This window comes from Mesoplodon densirostris, chromosome 19 (assembly GCF_025265405.1).
Source record: "Mesoplodon densirostris isolate mMesDen1 chromosome 19, mMesDen1 primary haplotype, whole genome shotgun sequence".
NCBI lineage: Eukaryota > Metazoa > Chordata > Mammalia > Artiodactyla > Ziphiidae > Mesoplodon > Mesoplodon densirostris.
Genome location: NC_082679.1, coordinates 22555536 through 22574782, shown reverse-complemented (window position 1 = coordinate 22574782; position 19247 = coordinate 22555536). Strand labels below are relative to the sequence as shown.

Here is a 19247-nt window from a genome sequence, read left to right as displayed (position 1 = left end):
GCCATATTTGTGAATTCATCTACCTGCTAAAATTTCTTTGTAACCCCCAGATCAGCACACCGGGTGCTTTCCCAGTCATTTACAGACATGTGCAGAGCAAGGGAAAAATTTGAGTTGTGCTGTGTGCCTGTTCCCAGCTGAGATCAACCAGGGCGACCCTCTGTCTTCTTGTTTCAGCTCTTACTGTAGCCAAGTGGCTTTTTCTTGGTCTGTTTAGTGCCACGTTTTTCACATTTTGGGGCTTTTGTTTGCTAGTTTAGCTGTTTAAAATGCCCCGCAAACATTGTGCTGAAGTGTTGGCTAGTGTTCCTAAGTTCCAGAAGGCTGTGATGTGTCTCAGATGAGCTTCGTTCAGGTGTGAGTTACAGCGCCGTTGGTTATGGGTTTACTGCGAATGAATCAGCCGTCTATATTAAATCAGGCGTCTTTAAACAGAAACACACGTAAAAACAAGGTTATGTATTGATCAGTTGATGAAAATGTTGGGACCAGAGGCTCATAAGAACCTGTATTTCCCCCAGGAGCAATAGTTCCTTATTTTCTAATTCAGTGTTTGTGGCAACTTTGTCGAACATAACTACCACGAATAACAAGAATGGATTGTGTAGGGTTTTTTTGTTTTTTGTTTTTTTAAGCTGTGCTTTACTGGGATACAAAGTAAGTATAATAAAAGGCACAAACCTTAAGTGCACTGCTTGATGAATTTTGGCAAATATTACCTATGTAACCATCACCCAGATCTAGCTACAGACCATTTCCATCATCCCAGAAGATTTCCTCGTGGACCTTCCTAGTCAGTACTTAGCCCTCTCCCCCTCCTGCTGCTCACTTAAGGCAATCACACCTCCGATTTTTTTCCCCATCACTTTCACTAGAACTTTACTTCAAGGGGATCGCACGGTGAATGGTCTTTTGTGTCTGGCTTCCTTTCCTCAGCATGGTGGATTTGAGATTCATCCATGACCTTGCGTGTATCCGTAGTTTATTCCCTTTCATTATCAAGCTGTATTCAAGTGCGTGGATATAACATAGTTTGTTTCTCCATCTACCAGTCGATGGACACTGTGCTGTTTCCAATTTGGGGCTTTTGTGAATAATGCTGCTATGAAAATTTCTGTACAAATGTTTTTGTAGACATACTTTTCACATCCATTAAGTCAATTCCTTGAAGTGGAATTTCTGGGTCATAGAGTAGGTGTATGTTTAACCTTAGTTAATTCAGGCTCTTAGTTCTCTTCTGGAACAACACATCTAGTTGAAGGCCATTCCAGGAATATTTGGCAGCTCAGTATTGCCAGGATGCTGGGTCTGTCTCTGATTCACTGGGCCTTCCCCCTCAGGAGTGCAAAATGGCTGCTGTAGCGCTGGCCATTGTCACCATGCTTCACATCATTCTCTCAAGCAGGAAAGAGTAGGGGCAAATAATCTTCCCAATGTAAGGTACTGTCTTTTTTATTCAAAAGTAAAAATCTTCCCATGTCCACACTTGGCTGCAAAGGAGGCTGAGAAAGGAAGTCTCTGGCAAAGGGGCAAAAGACCTATACTCACTGTGAGTCGTCCTCTTAGGAGGGTACATTGCTGAATGGAACCAAATCCAAGTTCTGTTTAAAAGGATATCAGACTGAGACTGGCTGTTGGACCCTCCTGAGCCTCGGAGAGGACCCTGCGAGGCCACATTGTCAGGGGCCTGGGCACTGGCTAGGAACTGGTGGCTTGTGTTCTATGCAAGAGCAAGAGCCCCAGAAGGAAAACTAAAGAGACAAAAGCTTCTAGAGCAGTGGTCCTTGGACCAGCAGCATCAGCATCACCTGGGAACTTGTTAGAAATGCAAATTTTCAGCACCCCCCGCCCCTGCCCCCAACCTGCTGATCCTGAAGTCCATTCTTTCATTCTTTCTTTTAAAATCCTTCCAGGTGATTCTGGTGCCTGCCCACGTTTAGGAACAAGTGGTCTAAAGCATGTGTGGAATGTTGTAGGGGCTTTTCTTTCCCCTTCGCTTCTCTTAACTCCATTTTTTCCTGAACTTGAAGTGTTCTCTTTTGCTTGATGCCCTGGGCAGCTCTGTGTCTGGTCAGTGTAATCGCTGCTTTTGTTCCCTTCAACCCACCCCGTTACCTGTTTCACTCCTCAGAGTTTCCCCCCGGTTTTTTATACACTAGTATTAAGAAAAAAATTCAAAAACCTTTTCAGATGCCTGATTTTCTTGGCAAGTCTGTGGCTTTATAGCTTCATTTAGAACAGCGGTGAATGGCAAAAAGGGAAAGAGAGAACATACCAAACATTTCTAGTGGGTGACTACCTGTGTAAACAAGGCTTTTAGGAGCTAGACACCAGTTGCTTTATGAGCAATCCAAGTTTTATAGGGCACGCTTTTATGTTGTTAAACGAATTCAGTGATTTTAGAACTCTAAAGGTCACTGAACATAAAGGTGGTGTCGATTTTAATTGCTCTCCAAAGAGCTCTTTCTTTCTCTCTCCCCAAAAGTCTGGGTGGATGGATAGATGAAAAGAGAGATGGTGAGGCCTGGATCTGGGCAGGAATAGTGGTCATGGAGAGGAGGAGATAAAGTGGAGAGATTTGGGAGGTGGAATGAGTAAGACTTGGGTGAGGGACTTCCCTGGTGGCACAGTGGTTAAGAATCCACCTGCCAATGCAGGGAACATGGGTTCAGTCCCCGGTCCGGGAAGATCCCACGTGCTGCGGAGCAGCTAAACCCGTGCGCCACAACTAATGAGCCTGCGCTCTAGAGCCCGTGAGCCACAACTACTGAGCCTGCATGCCACAACTACTGAAGCCCATGCACCTAGAACCCGTGCCCCGCAACAAGAGAAGCCACCACAGTGAGAAGCACGTGCACCACAACAAAGAATAGCCCCCGTCGCCGCAACTAGAGAATGCCTGCACGCAGCAATGAAGACCCAATGCAGCCAAAAATAAATGAATGAATTAAAAAAAAAAAAGAAAGAGTTGGGTGAGTCAGAGGTGTGAGGTCAAAGTTGGTACTTAGTCTCTAGAGAGGGCTGTATCAGCTAGCTGCCTCCACATAACAAATAACCCCCAACTTTAGAGGCTGTTCTGGTTACTGTCGCTGTTTAACAAATTACCCCAAAATGTAGCAGCTTAATGGAACAACTGTATTATGCTCACAGGTTTTATGGGCCAAGAATTTGACATAGTGGGTCTCTGCTTCATGATGTCTGCAGTCTTGGCTGGGAAGGTTCGCAGGCTGGGGGCTGAGGGCTTGTTCATATGCCATGCATGGCACCTGGGCTGGGATGACTTGAAGATAAGACCATCAACCAGAGCATCTACTCATGGTCTCTCCATGTGTCTCGCTTAGGCTTCCCCATAGCATGGTGGCCTCAGAGCGGTAAGAATTCTATTAAGGTGGCTTAGGGCTTCCAGGGTAAATGTCCTGGTGGACATGGCAGAAACTGAGTTGACTTTTATGACCTAGCTTCAGAAGTCACATAGTGGCACTTCTGTTGCACTGTCCTGGTTGAAGTAGTCACAAAGTTTCCTCAATTCAAGGGGACTGGCAAGATCACACCTTGGTAGATCATGGGAGGTTGTAGACATTATTTCAGCCATCTTTGGAAAACACGATGCGCCACAGTGGATTAAAACAAAACTGTGGTTCCACTGGTTAGAATTTGGCCTTGGGTACCTCTGGTTACTTCTGTCTTACCTGGGTGTGGTCAGCTGTAGGTCAGCTAGGCAGCTCTGCTTCTAGGGCTTGGCTGGCTGTGAGCTGGGATGATAGAGGTGATGGGCATGTGTCTCTTGTCCTCCGAAAGGCTAGCCTGGACTTTGTCACATGGCAGCTGGGCAAAGAGTAGGCTCAGAAACGCACACCATCACTTCCACCACATTCTGTTGGCCAAGGCAAGTCAGAAGGCCAGCCCAAGTTCAAGGGTTAGATAATAAATAGGAGGAGCTGTAAACAGTGGGACTAGGGAGAAGAAGAGTTTTTGGCCCCAGTGGTCTTTTTTCCAGATCCCCTTGCCATCAGCCCTCTCCCATTTTGCTGGGCCTCTCTTCTCAATCAGCGGATTCACAGAGTACAGTCCTTGACCCACGGAAGGCTTTGAGAGTCCTTGTGATGGGCTGCAAAGATGTGTAGAAATGCCAACTCGTTTGTATCAGGTTGTGTTTGACTGCAAATAACGGAAAACCTAACAGTGGCTTAAACTGTAAGGATTAAGAAGTCTGGAGGCAGGCAACCCATGAGGAGTTGTTAAGAACCTAGTCTTTTTCTCTCCTCTCATCAGTCATCCTCCGTAGGTGGGCTTACCAGCCTCAGATTTATTGCCTCATGATTGCAAAATAGCTGCCACAGCTCCAGTCTTCTCAACTGTATTCAAAGCTGGAAGCAGGAAGCAAAAGACTTTCTCCCTAGAGAAGCTCTGTCTTTATATTCTGGAAGAAAACCTTTCCCAAATTCTGTCTTCCCCAAAAGATTCATTGAGCAGAACCCAACTCTGTACACTTTGGCTTTTACTTATTTGCAAAACTATGGCTAGCCTAGCTGCTAGGAAGCCTGGGAAAGTGAATGGCTGATAAAGGGGAGAGCAGTGCCACTGGCCTCGTCCAATTATTTTAAAGCTATTTTGGCCACAACCCACAGTCGGAAATATGTACACACAGAGACACACAAAATTGAAACGAGTATCACAAACTGATCCTTTTGCTTACCCTGTGTGATGCCTTTTAATATTTCCTATTCTATCCCATTCCATTTGACCCCATACTCTTTAACTTAAAACAAAATTCCTTGTCACAACCTGCTAATTTGATTTCACAACCCTCAAAGGCATGACCCATAGTTTGAAAAAGACTGACTGACTCAGAACAGCGTTTGTTTACATCTTGGAATTGGCAGGGTTTACCCCGAGCAGCATCAGGCTTCTGTGAGCAAGGCGAGGAGGGGTGGGGAAATGGTGTTTGGAAAAGCACCAGCTAGACTTTGCCACATCCTCTTCCCCTATCACTTCCCATGAGCAAATGGTAGTGTTCCGTCGACTTTGATTTTTATGACTTGCAAATAACCTGAGGGTTACTAGCATTAAATTAAATCTAAATTAAAATTAGCCTGTTTCTGGAGCTTTGCGGGGACTTTTAATTCTGTATCCTGCTCAGCAGCCTGGCTTCTGCACAACTCCTGATGACAACGCAAAACTCCGATGGCATTCCAAGTGCCGGAGGAATTCACAGGATTTTCTGGAAGGACACTTTGTCATTGTTGCATCGTGGCTGTTCTCTTGAGCTGGTTGTGGTTTCGCAAGCCCATCTTTTCGTGCTTTTGATAGCCCAGTGGTGGAGAAGGAGGTTCTTCAGAATCACAGGGTCTGAGTTCAAATTCTGGCCTCACAGTGTGGTTTGGGGCAAGTGTCCTGACCCCTGGGAGCCTCAGTTTCCTGCGCTGTGGGAAATGTTCCTCCTGTCTCCCCGGGGACTGGGAGGAATCAATAGGTGTGGGGTTAGCACAGGGCCTGATACCAAGGAAGCACTGGGGCAGGGTAGGCTCTTCCTAGATGTATCAGCCAGCTTTGGCTGAGTGCTTTGCAGTAATGAGTGAGCCCTAGATCTCAGCAGCTGACAGCAGCAAAGGCTCCTCTCTCGCTCGTGTGTCCGAGCTTCGTGCATTGGCTGTGGCTCCGTCCACGTACCCATTGTCATGCCAGGACTTGGGCAGAACTGTGCGATGGCTTTTAAAGCTTCTGCTCTGAAGGAGCGCAAGGCGTCCGCTCCCCTGTGCGTAATTTGGGGTTGCAGCTTTGCATGCTAATTGTGTGTCCCCCACCTCCCCGGTCACTTTTTCAAAAGCTTTTTGAGTATGTGTGTGTCGAGGAAGGAGAGGGGCGTCTAATGTCACCCCTGGTTGAGAACCACTAGTCCTGATCTTGCCCAAAGTCAAGGACTGGGTCTGCTTTTGTTCGTTACGGTATCCTCAGCTCTCCCCCATGCTGGACACAGAGCCGGCAATTAGTAAATGCCTTTCTCACCAGGCTGCTCTTTGAACGAATGATTTGGTTTGTTTAACCACCTGTGCAAATTCATTTGTTCACCCCACAAATATTTAGTGACCCCCTACCATGTGCCATGCTCTGTGCAGGCTCTGGGTGTCCCACAGGGAACAAAACAGACAAAATCCCTGTCCTCGGGGGGGGGGGGTTGACATTTTGGTGGGGGAGACAGACGACAAAAAATCAGAGAGACGTATGATTTTTGGATGTTCAAGTATTTTCAAAATAAAAAATTTTCATTTTGGAAAACTGCAAATGTGCACAAAGTAGAATAGTAAAACATGGACCCCATCAACCAACTCTTTGCCACTTTTCAGTTTTCCGCCACTCTGACAGACCAGCGCTGTCCAAGAGAGCTTTCTGCCACCGTGGGAATATTCTAGATCTGCGGTGTCCTGTGTGGTAGCCAGCAGCCACGTGTGGCTGTCAAGCCCACGAAATGTCGCCACCGTGACCGCAAACTAAATGTTTAATTTCCTTTACACTCTTAAGGTAAATCTTTTTTATTTAAAACTTTCACATTCCTCCTTGTCCCCTTTTTTTTTCCCCTTTGTTTATTGCAGTAAAATATACATAACACAACCTACCATCTCAGCCATTTCGAAGTGTACGATTCAGCGACAGTAAGTGCGTTTGCATAGTTGTGCAACCTTCACCCCCATCCTTCTCCAGAACTTGTAGCATCTTGCAGAACTGAAACTCTGCACCCACTAAACAATAACTCCCGGTTTCTCCTCCCCTGCCCCCAGCCCCTGGCAGCTGCCATTCTACTTCCTGTCTCTCCGTCATAAGTGGCATCAGATGGTATCTTTGTCTTTTTGTCACTGGCTCATTTCACCTAGCTTAAGGTCATCCATGCCGTTGCGTGTATCAGAATTTCCTCCCTGAATGCTATTCCATTGTAAATAGACACCACATTTGGCTTATCCATTCATCTGTTGATGGACACTTGGGTTGTTTCTACCTTTTGGCTCTTGTGAATAGTGTTGCTGTGATCGTGGGTGTATAAATCTGTCTTCAAGACCCTGCTTTCAATTCTTTTGTGTATATAGCCAGAAGTGGACTTGCTGGGTCATATGCTAATTCTATTTTTAATTTTTTGAGGAACCGCCAAAGTGTTTTTCACAGCAGCTGCAACATTTTACATTTCCACTAACTAACAGAGCACCAGGGTTCCAGTTTCTCCAGGTCCTCGGCAAGACTTGTTAATTTTTGGTTTTTTGATAGTAGCCCTTCTAATGGGGGTGGGGCGGCATCTGTGGTTTTGATTGCATTTCCCTAATGATTGGTGGTGTGGATCATCTTTTCCTGTGCTTATGGCCATTTGTATATCTCCTTTGGACAAATAACTACTCAAGTCATTTGCCCTAATTTCATTTCATTAGCTTGAACTTAAATGCGCGTAGTCACACATGGCTAGTGGCTTCCGTATTGGACAGCGCAGGTCAGTATGCCCCTGACCTCCCAGAACTGGATTATTTTGCAGTAAATCACAGACATTTGATCATTTCACCCCTATGTATTTTAGGATGTATTACTAAAAGGTAAGAACTCTAAAGGAAAAAAAGCAGAAAAACAAAAACACTATGCCATTGTTATACCTAGAATCTTAATCACAATTTCTTAGTATCATCAGATATCCAGACAGCATTCACATTCTGTCTTTCCACTCTCAGTGGGTTCATTTGTGTCTTTCAAGGCTCCCTCTGTCTGCCGGGTTGAGAGCTGCAGGCTCCTGGGTAGCCTTGTGCATGAGTGGGTAGGGGGCACGTATCACTGGTTGTGTGTGGCCCATGGTTTCCCATTCACCACTCTATTTAGCCTCGTTTATCTCACCTGACAAATGGGGTAACAACAGGGGTTTGGAAGGACCCAAGGAGACCTGGTACCTGGCAGTTGAAGTCGGACCACGTGCATAACCAAATGATATGTAAACCCTTCCATATGGTAACTCCATTTTTAGTTTTTTAAGGAGCCTCCATGCTGTTCTCCATATTGGCTGCACCAATTTCCATTCCCACCAACAGTGCAGGAAGGTTCCCCTTTCTCCACACCATCTCCAGCATTTATTAGTTGTAGACTTTTTGATGATGGCATTCTGACTGGTGTGAGGTGATACCTCACTGTAGTTTTGATTTGCATTTCTCTGATAATTAGCAATGTTGAGCATCTTTTCATGTGCCTGTTGACCATTTGTATGTCTTCTTTGGAGAAATGACTATTCAGGTGTTCTGCCCACTTTTTGATTGGGTTGTTTGTTTTGTTGTTATTGAGTTGTATGAGCTGTCTGTATATTTTGGAAATTAAGCCCTTGTCAGTCACATCATTTGCAAGTATCTTCTCCCAGGCTGTAGGTTGTCTTTTCCTTTTGTTTCTGGTTTCCTTTACTGTGCAAAAGCATATAAGTTTGATTAGGTCCCATTTGTTTATTTTTGCTTTCATTTCTGTTGCCTTGGGTGTAAACCCTTCAAAATGTGCTCAAGGGCCAAATGTGACAAAAGGCACCAGGTGGAAGAGCTGGGGCCTGGGGACTTTTGTCCAACCTGACTGTGCTGTGGCCAGAAAGCTTTGGGAGTTGCCCCACTAGGCAAGATTCACAATGGCAGCTAAAATGATTGTGTAACAGTATCTATCGCTTACAAAATACTTTACTACACCAGAGGATTAAAGGCCTAAGAGCCTCTCCACTGCCATACGTGAAAATAAGGACTATGATTGTGCCCATTTTACAGATGAGGGCACTGAAGCCTAGAGCGGTGAAGTCACTTGCCTGACTTCAGCCCATGTGTGGGGAAGTGGAGATTTGAACTGCTGACTCCAACCCCAAACTGTAACCCCATGCTGGGCCTCTTGGCATCAACCTGATAGGCGACATAGATGCCAACCCTGGCACCTGAACAGGGGACCCATCTCAGAGGAACCCCGGACCTGCTGATCATTGACAAATGGTTTTCTTTTTATTATGGAAACTTTCGAGAAGATGTACATTAACTAGAACGGTGTACTGAGCCCCCAGGTAGCCATCATCCAGCTCTAACAGTTACCAACATTTGCCATGTCTGTTAGCTCTCCTCCCCCACTACAACTCTATGCTGATTATTTATTTTGTACAGTTTTGTTTTTTGTTTTTTTTTTTTTTTTTGCGGTACGCGGGCCTCTCACTGTTGTGGCCTCTCCCGTTGCGGGGCACAGGCTCAGCGGCCATGGCTCACAGGCCTAGGCGCTCCGCGGTATGTGGGATCTTCCCGGACCGGGGCACGAACCCGCGTCCCGTGCATCGACAGGCGGACTCTCAACCACTGCGCCACCAGGGAAGCCCTGTTTTGTACAGTTTTTTAAAGGTAAAATTAACATGGTTGAATTGATATGTGTTGACATACAGAAACCTGAGCTGTGAATTTTTAAACCCCCATGTAACAGACACCCCATCACCATGCAGAACCTTGCCCTCTCCCCGGAAAGTCCCCCTCGTCCATTGCTCTGCTGTTACCATCTGAATGAAAACACATGAATAACAGATTCTCACAGGCTGGAGCCTCCCACTGGACATTCACCCGCAGATCCCCTTTGGAGAGCCCTGTTCAGGAGACACCCACCTCCTGGCTCTACTTCTGGTCCGACGTTTACAGAACTTGGGCCACACCCAAAGCTTGGGGCATGGAGGAGGGGGGAACCCACATGGAGCTGGCGGCGCTCCCAAAGCCACCTTGGGCGCTTGTGATCACCCTGGTCCAGGGCAGTGCACCTGGAATCTAGATGGGCCAGGATCCCGTGTTCCAGGGTCTTGTGACAGATGCTTTCTAGATCTTTCCAGGGCCTGGGGCTCTCCATAAAAAGGAGAAGCAGCTCTCGTTCCTGCTCTCTCTTCCATCTGCTCGCTTTATCGCTTTTTTGGATCTGAGCTATCCCAGGCATTCACAAAATGCTAACAAAGGCTGTCACCCAGCTTCGTCTTACCTTGACCCTGTGGCGTGTTGGCTTCACATTTAAAAGAGAAACAATATGACGAGAGGACCGTCTGTGGGATAGTGGTTAAGGGCGGGGACTCTGGAGTCAGCCGACCTTGGCTCAGACCCCAGCCTGACCACTGACCACTGGAGGGATATAGGGCGTATGGCTCACCGTTCTGAGCCTCGCCTTCCTCATCTGTGGAATGGGGCTGCGAAAAGCACCTGCTTCATAGGGATTCAAAGACGGTGAACAGGCTGATACGTGCAGAGTACTTCAAACCAGCAGCCATCATCATCGTCATCACAGCCACCATCATTACTGTCATCAGGTCAATCCTTGTTATTTGTGGATTCCATATTTGTGAATCCGCCTATTTGCTAACATTGTTAACCCCCAAATCAGTACTCACGGCGCTTTCCTGGTCACTTGCAGACGTGTGCAGAGCCGTGAGTCTATCTTGAGTCTCCCGATGCACGTGCTACCAGCTGAGGTTGAACGCGGCGACCCTCTGCCTCTCTGTTCAGCTCGAGAGCTATAAGGAAGCATCCTCTTTAGCGCCCTGTTGTTTTGCACTTTTGTGCTTTTTGTGGGTGGTTTTGCTGTTAAACCCGGCCCCTCCCGTGTAGGGCTGAAGGGCCGCCCACTGTCCATAAGCACAGGAAGGCTGCGATGTGCTCTGGAGAGATCGCGCGTGTGAGGTGACCTGCCCTCAGGCATGAGTTACAGCGCTGTGGGCCTTGAGCTCGGTGTGAGCGAATCAACCGTTTATGTTAAACAGGGTGTCTTTATTGTTTTTTTAAATTATTTTTAAAATAAATTTATTTATTTATTTATTATTTATGGCTGAGTTGGGTCTTCGTTGCTGTGCGCGGGATTTCTCTAGTTGCGACGAGCAGGGGCTACTCTCGTGGTGCCCAGGCTTCTCATTGCGGTGGCTTCTCCTGTTGCAGAGCACGGGCTCTAGGCGCCCAGGCTCAGTAGTTGTAGCGCATGGGCTCTGTTGCTCCACGGCATGCGGGATCTTCCCGGACCAGGGCTCAAACCCGTGTCCCCTGCATTGGCAGGCGGACTCTCAACCACTGCGCCACCAGGGAAGTCCCAAACAAGGTGTCTTTAAACAGAAACACACATAAGCCAAGGGGATATATTGATGGGTTGATGAGAATGGGACCAGAGGCTGGCAGGAAGCTAACCCTGTCTTTCCCCAGGGGCTGCGGCTCAGCGGCCATAATCGCAAATTCACGGTGACCTTATAGGACATAAGCACCTCAGATGATGAGACCTGACTGTATTTTGCTAGATTGAAGTGCTGATGGATTATATCATATAATGTTATATACTATTGCATGATGTGTGTGTGTGTGAATATATATATATATATATGTACACACACTGTATGTAGATATAGTGCAGTGTGTCTGCATATATATATGTGATAATGTACAGTGTTGTTTGCTGTGGGTTTTTTTTTTTTTTTTTTTTTTTTTTTTGCGGTATGCGGGCCTCCCACTGTTGTGGCCTCTCCCCTTGCAGAGCACAGGCTCCGGACGCGCAGGCTCAGCGGCCATGGTTCACGGGCCCAGGCGTTCCACGGCATGTGGGATCTTCCCAGACCGGGGCACGAACCCACGTGCCCTGCATCGGCAGGCGGACTCTCAACCACTGCACCACCAGGGAAGCCCCTTTCCTGTGGTTTTAAACTGGTATTTGACCTCTCGTCTCTCTGGCTACATCTTTCTCCTTTTCACTGACTGTCTCACTCACAGCCTCTCTCTCATTCTCTCTCCACAGCTGGCCCCCAAAAGGACCCTCCCCACATCCCCAGCTGGGGGCCCTGCGTAGAGCTGGAGTGGACGCCCCCTCCTTCCCTTCATGATTCGTTTGTAGCGCAGGTAACCAGCCAAGCATCCCGCTCATTCCCGGAGGGGCCGTGGTCTCCCGTCCACCTCCCCGGAAGGGACGTTCCTTCTTGGAAGAGCCTGGCTCAGCCACATCCTTCAGCCCCGCCCTCTCCAGCCTGGGCCCCCTGGGTCATTCGGGCCATTCCCCCCCAACCTCCATGCCATCTGCAGGCAGGATCTCCCTCCCCCGTTTCCGTCTTCTCCAGATTCTCTGCAGATCCTGCCTTGTCATTCCCTGGCCAGGCCTTGCCCACCTTAGGCTGGTTGGGAAGGGCAGGGGCTCGTAGGCCACAGAGCTGGTGACATGGGAAGACAGTGGGTGTGGGCGGAGATATGAAGCCAGAGAGAGTGTGTTATCTTGCCGCACGGATGCAGCAAGAGCCTTGGAAGGGCCTCTCTGGGGACAGTCCCCGGGGCCAGCTCTAGAGGCGAGCGTGATGGGTGTGTGAGGCTCCGGGGCCATGTGTTTCTGTTCTAGACTGGGCTTGTTAACCCAGGGCCCGTGAAGTGTGTACGTGTGTGCATACGTGTGTGTGTGTGTGTGTGTCCCATGACACACTTCCCTCTGGGAAAGAACGTGTAACATTTCTGGCCCACATGCATGTTTCTGGCAAGAGGGTCTTTTGTTTTCATCAGACTCTCCAGGGTACTGTCCAGAGAAGCCCCTGAAATAACCATATGGGTTCCCTCCCTGAGATTCTTTACGTCACAGAGCCGTCGAGGGTAATGGGGCTGTAGTGGTGATCAGGAAGTTCAGAGAATGCTATTGAGGGTTAGGGGTGGTGACCCAGCTGGGGGGGGGCACGACAGTCACCATGTCCTCAGTGAGTTCGGGACCATCCCCCTCCCCCTACCAAGAAGAAAAAGAGAGGGTAACAACTCCATGGCCCTGGACTGGGATTGTGTGTGATTTCTCATCGTGTTCTGTCTGCGTGGTTGGGAGGGAAGGATGCGTGGGCTGATGGAAGGATAGGCGGATGGGGACTTCCCTGGCGGTCCAGTGGTTAGGACTCAATGCTTTCCCTGCCCGGGCCCGGGTTCAGTCCCTGATCGGAGAACTGAGATCCCGCAAGCCTCTCAGTGCGGCCCAAAACAGTAAAAAGGAGGAGCGGATGGAAGGACGGGTCAGTTTGTGTGTTGGAAGACAAGAAAGATGGGCAGTTGGGTGGAAGTTTGTAAAGATGGGTGCATGGAAGCTTGGTAGGATGTCTGGAGCAGTGGTGGTTGGCGCGGGGGTGGATGGGCAAACAGAGAACTTGTTTTCTCACTTGTAAACTGGGGCACATGGCATCCCTTTCCCATGGGGGCTGAACAAGCTAACATTTGTGAAACGCTTGGGACAGTGCCTGGCACATGGTAAGCAGGAGCCAAATGTTAGCCGTCCTCATCCTCATCATTCTGACAGGCTCAGCCCGGCTCTGGCGGTTCCTCTGACTCAGAGCGCCTGCCCTCCTGGCCCCTCTCCCTCTCTGTTCCCTTCCTTGAGAACCACGCTGCATGTGTCTTCCAGGGGGACCCAGAGCCTGGGCCCCTTCATGCCGCCTCCCCTCCCTCCCTCTTTCACCCAGTCACGTGTAGGACAGGAGCACAGGCTTGGGGCCAGACTTATGGGTTCAGGGCTGGCTCTGCCACCTGCTAGCTGGGAGACAGAGAACCATGGTCTCAGCTCTTCCTTTTACTCATCTGCAAAGCGGGGGTGGCAGGACCCACCTCGAGGGATACTGTGGGGATTAAATGAGTTACATGTGTGTGAAGCACTTAGCACGGGGCCTGCATGTGATCAGGACTCACTCTGGGTTGATGTCATCACCATGGTCATCAGACGCTGGGGAGAGAGAGGGAGGAGGAAAAGGCAGCTGTCTGTCTCTGATCAGGAGGCTCTGGTACGGAGGGCACCTGCCCCACCCCTACCCATGCCCCTAGACTTAAGGGGACAGAAACCCTGACCCCTCCAGGGGTCTTGGCCCCAGGGAATGGTCCTTGCAGGGAGGGTCCTGGCACGCTGCCGACATCTAACTTGTCTCCCTTACCCTCTTCCCGCCCCGCCCCGTCCAGTGGCGATGGATGATGAGGATGGGAGATGCTTACTAGACGTGATTTGGTGAGTAATGGGCTCCCCACCCCACCCCACCCTCCCCCACCCTCTCCCTCCCCTCCCCTGTCCCTCATCTCCTCAAATGTCTCTCCCCTTCTCTCTTTCAGTGACCCTCAGGCCCTCAATGACTTCTTACATGGATCTGAGAAGGTGAGTGCTGGGGCAGGGAGAAGCATCCCCAGGGCAGGGGCCTGTGGAATTGGGAGCTGAGAGACACTCCCCGCTGATGCAGTAGACATCTGCCCCTTGCCTTCCATGAGCCAGGCCCCAGGGTTATGGCAGAGAGTGAAAGAGATGGCAAATCCCTGCCCTCACTCCATACACATTTCCTTGGTAAACAAAGCAACCGAGAGCTAATAAAGGTGATGGTGGAAAGCACCATGCAGAGCAGCATAAGAAATAATAATGTCACTTGCACAACAAAAGAGGTTTAAAAGAAAATGAATGGGAGGCGGAAGCAGGGGCTTCTTCTCTAGCTGGTGTGAACCTGAAGGATCAAAGGGAGGTGCCCATGGCGCTCTGGGCAGGGGAAGGACAGGTAGGAAGGTTGGAAAGTTTGAGAAAGAAGGCCAGTGGGGCCGGAATGAAGGGGAAACGAGAAGGTGGTAAGACTGGAGTGGACAAAAATCACCAGGTCATGAAGGGCTTGGAGGACTTGATCGAGGAGTTCAGACTTTATTCTGAACGTGACAGGCAGTTCTGACGGGTTATTAAGCAGGAGAATGCCACATTCCGTTTGCCCTCCAGAGAACGGAACAAAGTGGGGGAGAGTGGATGTCTGTTGAGCCATGAGGAGCTGTATCAGTCACCCACAGCTGCATAACAAGTTATCCCATCACTTAGTGACTTAAAACAACATTTGTTAGAGCTCTCAGTTTCTGAGGGTCAGGAACTGGGGAGTGCTTAGCTGGGTGTCTAGCTCAGTGTCTCCCCTGAGTAGCAGTCAGGATGTTGCCTGGAGCCACTGTCATCTGAGGGCTTGTCTGGGGCTGGAGGATGTGCCTCCACAGTGGCTCACTGCCGTGGCAGTTGGCTGGAGGCCTCAGCTCCTCACCATGTGGGCCTCCCCCTAGGATTGCTTGAGTGTCCTCACAGCATGGCAGCTGGTTCCCCCAGAGCAAGTGACCCAAGGGAGAGAGCCAGGAGGAAGCTCAGTGCCTTTTATGACCTAGTCTCCAAAGTCGCACACTTGTCACTTCCGTCATACTGCATTTGCTAGAAGCGAGTCACTAAGCGCGCCCACACTCACAGGGAGGGGACGGAGCTCAGCTCCTTGAGAGGGGATGTATCAAATAATCTGTGGAGCGGAGGCGAGTGCGGAGCAGAAGTTGGTGGCCTGGGCCCCAGGGCAGGCACGGGAGGAGGTACCAGACGCTGGCTCTGGGATCTGTCTGGGAGGCAGGATCACTAGACTTGCTGGTGGCTTAGACGGTGAGGAAGAAAGAGCATCCAGAATGCCTCCTGGACTTGACCTGAGCAGCTGAGTGGGTGGTGGTACCGTTCTCTGAGACTGGGAGTTCGAGGTGGATGCCAGAAGTCCAAGGGCGGCTATTGGATATAGCAGTCTGGGGTTCTGGAAAAAGATCAGCTGGACAGAGAAACTGGGGAGGCTTGGCTGTGGACAGCCATTCATTGGGCGCTTAGGGCCTGTTGTAGACATTGCCTATGTCTGCAGGAACGAGACAGGTCCCTGTGCTCCCAGACACGGGAACACACGCACGTTAGGCGCCCGGGTGGCAGGGCGTGCCGGGTGCTTGGGCTGGGCAGTGGAAGGAGTGACTTAGTAGGAAGGGACGGACAGTTGTTGGGAGGAGGTGACAAATGTGACCGGCCCTGCCAGATGTGTTACCAAAGACGCTTGAGCAAAGCCACGGAGGCAGGATTCTAGAGTTCAAGGCAGGCATGTCAGGAGAGGCTCGGACTCAGTGCTGGGGTTGCCTCGCATTTTAATCTTGCAGCCAAGCCCCTTTCTTTGGGGCGACTTTTCTGGAGGTGGAGTTTCCTGTTCCCCTCGAATCTCCCCCCGCAACCCCCCCACCTCGTCTTTGTCTTTTTGTCCCATGTAACCCTCAATTGGTTTTTGTTCTAGAGGTGGGTCGGCCCACTGCCCAGCTGACCTTTGACCTTGGGTGGGGGTGGGTCTTGGTGCAGCTTGACAGTGATGAGCTCCTGGATAATCCCGGGGAGGCCCGAAGTGCCTTCTATGAAGGTCCTGGGGTAAGTGGCCCGGGGGCTCGGGGAAGGCCGTGGGCTCCAGGCATCACCCAAGTCGCCTGTGGTGGCAGCCAGTGGGGGAGGGGAGAAGGGGTCGCACTCGTCCCCTGAGGCACTTTGCCGGGACGGGGGCAGGGGGCAGTCACTGAGGAGCAGTGTGGGGTGGAGGTGAGGCCGGAGCTGCTGGACCCCCAGCTGTGCCCTCCGGCCCCTCAGAGAAGGAGGTGTGGTCCTGAGTCCCTGGCCTTGGAGGGCAGCTGCTACAGAGCTGGAACAGAGGCAGAGGCTGGCTCTGGAGTTCACAGTGGGCAGGGCGGGGGCGCTGGGGGGTCCTGTCCCGGCCCAGCCATGGGTGGGGTGTGTGACCTGGGGGAAGGGGATCGACTGTTGTGGACCTCAGTCTCCACCTGGAAGATGAAGGCAGGGGTGATGAGCAAAGCCCAGAGCGGGGAACACAGTGGACTTTTATTGAGCACCTACTGTGTGCCGGGCCCATTACTCAGTGCCAATCGTCCCTCCCTCTTCTTCCTCTTCTGTGGCCTCTCCCCTCCCCGCTTCGCTCCCCATCCCTCCCCATCCTTTTTCCTCCTCCCCCCCTTCTCTCTCCCTCCCACTCCCCCCTCCTCCGTCTTCATTAACATAACTATCAGTTACCAAATACCTGTCATATGCCAGGCCCTTTACAGTAATTTTCATTTAGTCCTCACAACCACCACAGTAACATTCCAAATAATTTATCTGGCATAATATAAATGACTAAATCCAGAACCCAACAAATACACATTATGTTCATGTTATTACATTTACGGAAGAGTAACAATGTGCATTATTCTTACCCGTGCCATCCTCTTAATGTCCATAACGTCCCTGGTCAGGTTCTCAGCACCTCCTGTACGTGACGTCAGTGAACGTCACGACTGTCCTAGGAGGCGGGTTTGGTTATGGCCATTTAGCGGTTAGGAACTCAGAACTGCCTGGTCCTTGGTTGGGGGCTGAGCCGGAGCCCCATCCTGCCAGGCACTGCCCTCCACTCAGCAGCAGGGTGACCCCTTTCCCCGGTCTGGGAGGCAAGGAGGGAGCAGTGCCCACCTCACTGAGCTGTTATTAACGACAACATGGACAGTAATAATGACGGTAACAACGATAGATGATGTTTCTCGCGTGCCAGCCAAGAGCCACGTACTGCTCTGAGCCCTCCACTAGGATTAACTCAGAATCCTTCAAACTACAGGTGTTGTTATTTTTTAAAAATTTTATTTATTTTATTTATTTATTTTTGGCTGCGTTGGGTCTTCATTGCTGTGCGTGGGCTTTCTCTAGTTGCGGCGAGTGGGGGCTACTCTTCGTTGCAGTGCGCGGGCTTCTCGTTGCAGTGGCTTCTCTTGTTGCAGAGCATGGGCTCTAGGCGTGCGGGCTTCAGTAGTTGTGGCTTGCGGGCGCTAGAGCGCAGGCTCACTAGTGGCGCATGGGCTTAGTTGCTCCGCGGCATGTGGGACCTTCCCGGACCAGGGCTCGAACCCGTGTCCCCTGCATTGGCAGGCAATTCTTAACCACTGTGCCACCAGGTTTTGATCCATCGCCTGGTCAAGTATCAGTGGGTTTTCCATGCCCTTGGCATAATTATTACTTGTGGAATATTTGCTCTAAAATGCATGTATAGATTACACACTCGTGTCCTGGATTGCCATCCCGGAAAGCATTTAAGAAACATCAGGTTCGGGACTTCCTTGGTGGTGCAGTGGTTGGGAGTCTGCCTGCCGATGCAGGGCCCTGGTCTGGGAAGATCCCACATGTCGCAGAGCAACTAGGCCCGTGAGCCACAACTACTGAGCCTGGGCGTCTGGAGCTTGTGCTCCGCAACGAGAGGCCGTGACGGTGAGAGGTCCGCGCAGCGCGATGAAGAGTGGCCCCCGCTCGCCGCAACTAAAGAAAGCAATCGCACAGAAACGAAGGCCCAACACAGCAAAACAACAACAACAAGAAAAAGTTAAAGGGCATTAAAAACAAACCAACCAGATATATGTGGGTAGGCATTTTCCATCCCAGTTACAGAATGAGAAAACTGAGACTCAAACAGGGAAAATGACTTGCCCAAGGTGGCAAAGAAGGAAGAAGAGCCAGGCTGTAGATTCTGGTTCATCTGATGCCAGAGTCCTTTCCCCAACCACAGTGCCCGCACCGCTTCCAACTCAACTTCCTCCTCTGCTCCTCCTCCCTCCCTGTCTTTTCAGATGGACTGAACTGAAACCTGGCCCTTCTGTGAAGTCTCCTGACACCAGCGTTTGCCCTGCTCCCCTAGCCAGTCCCTCCGAAGGCAGCACACAGTTACAGACACAATCACGCCTTTAAGCCATCAGTCCTCTGAGGTGTCCCTCTTCCTCATCTCAGTTATTAATAGCATCTACTCAGTTGCTCAAACCCCAGCCTGCCCTGCCAACCTCGATCTGTCCTTTTCCTTACCAGCTCTCCCTGTGATGTGTGACCCGTCAGCATGTCTGAATCTACTTCTAACATGATCCCTAATCCTTGCGCTTCTGGCCTCTTCACTGCTACTCCAGCCCAGGCCACCATCTCCGCTGAGAGCCTTCCAGCTACTCTCCAGGATTCCCGTCTTGCCACCCACGGCACCCTCACAGCAGCTAGAGCTTTGCACAGCCTCCCCTGTTTCCCGTGGCAGAGTCTGTGCTTTGCCGCACCGTGGCCTGGAAGTGGGTCTCAGCCTCAGCAGCCTCCTCAGTGTGGCTTCCCACCCCCGCGCCATCCACCTGCCAGCGTCTGCCACTCCCTGTCACTCCCTCGGACTTGGTCCCCTGCTGTACTTTCCTCATGTCGCTTTGTGGTGGACACAAGGTCTGACTCCCCAGTGGCTGTTTCTGCTTCCTCTTCTTTTCCTGGCAAATGGGATTCCAGTTTGGATCGGGTGACAAGAAATTTGAGGGAACACACTGGTTCTCCCCAGTCCTGGAACTGGGGAGAACCAGGGGGGAACACAACTTACGCTTTTGCCCTGGAGACAAATCTTGAGGGTCTGGGATAACGGTGGCCACTTCCCTTTCCAC

General features: G+C 50.4%; 1 long non-coding RNA gene and 1 pseudogene across 1 annotated transcript in view; one reads left to right on the top strand and one right to left on the bottom strand.

Moving 5' to 3' along the window:
* LOC132480465 (uncharacterized) overlaps nucleotides 1–18437 on the top strand; it is a 59499-nt gene extending 41062 nt beyond the window's left edge. The window contains exons 2-5 of the long non-coding RNA XR_009530649.1: nucleotides 11770–11870; nucleotides 13935–13980; nucleotides 14082–14124; nucleotides 18420–18437. This is a non-coding gene — a long non-coding RNA (uncharacterized LOC132480465). The remainder of the gene's footprint in view (nucleotides 1–11769; nucleotides 11871–13934; nucleotides 13981–14081; nucleotides 14125–18419) is intronic.
* Nucleotides 18438–18827: 390 nt separating this feature from the next.
* The window catches only part of LOC132479614 (zinc finger protein 541-like), a 37242-nt pseudogene continuing 36822 nt past the window's right edge, over nucleotides 18828–19247 (bottom strand).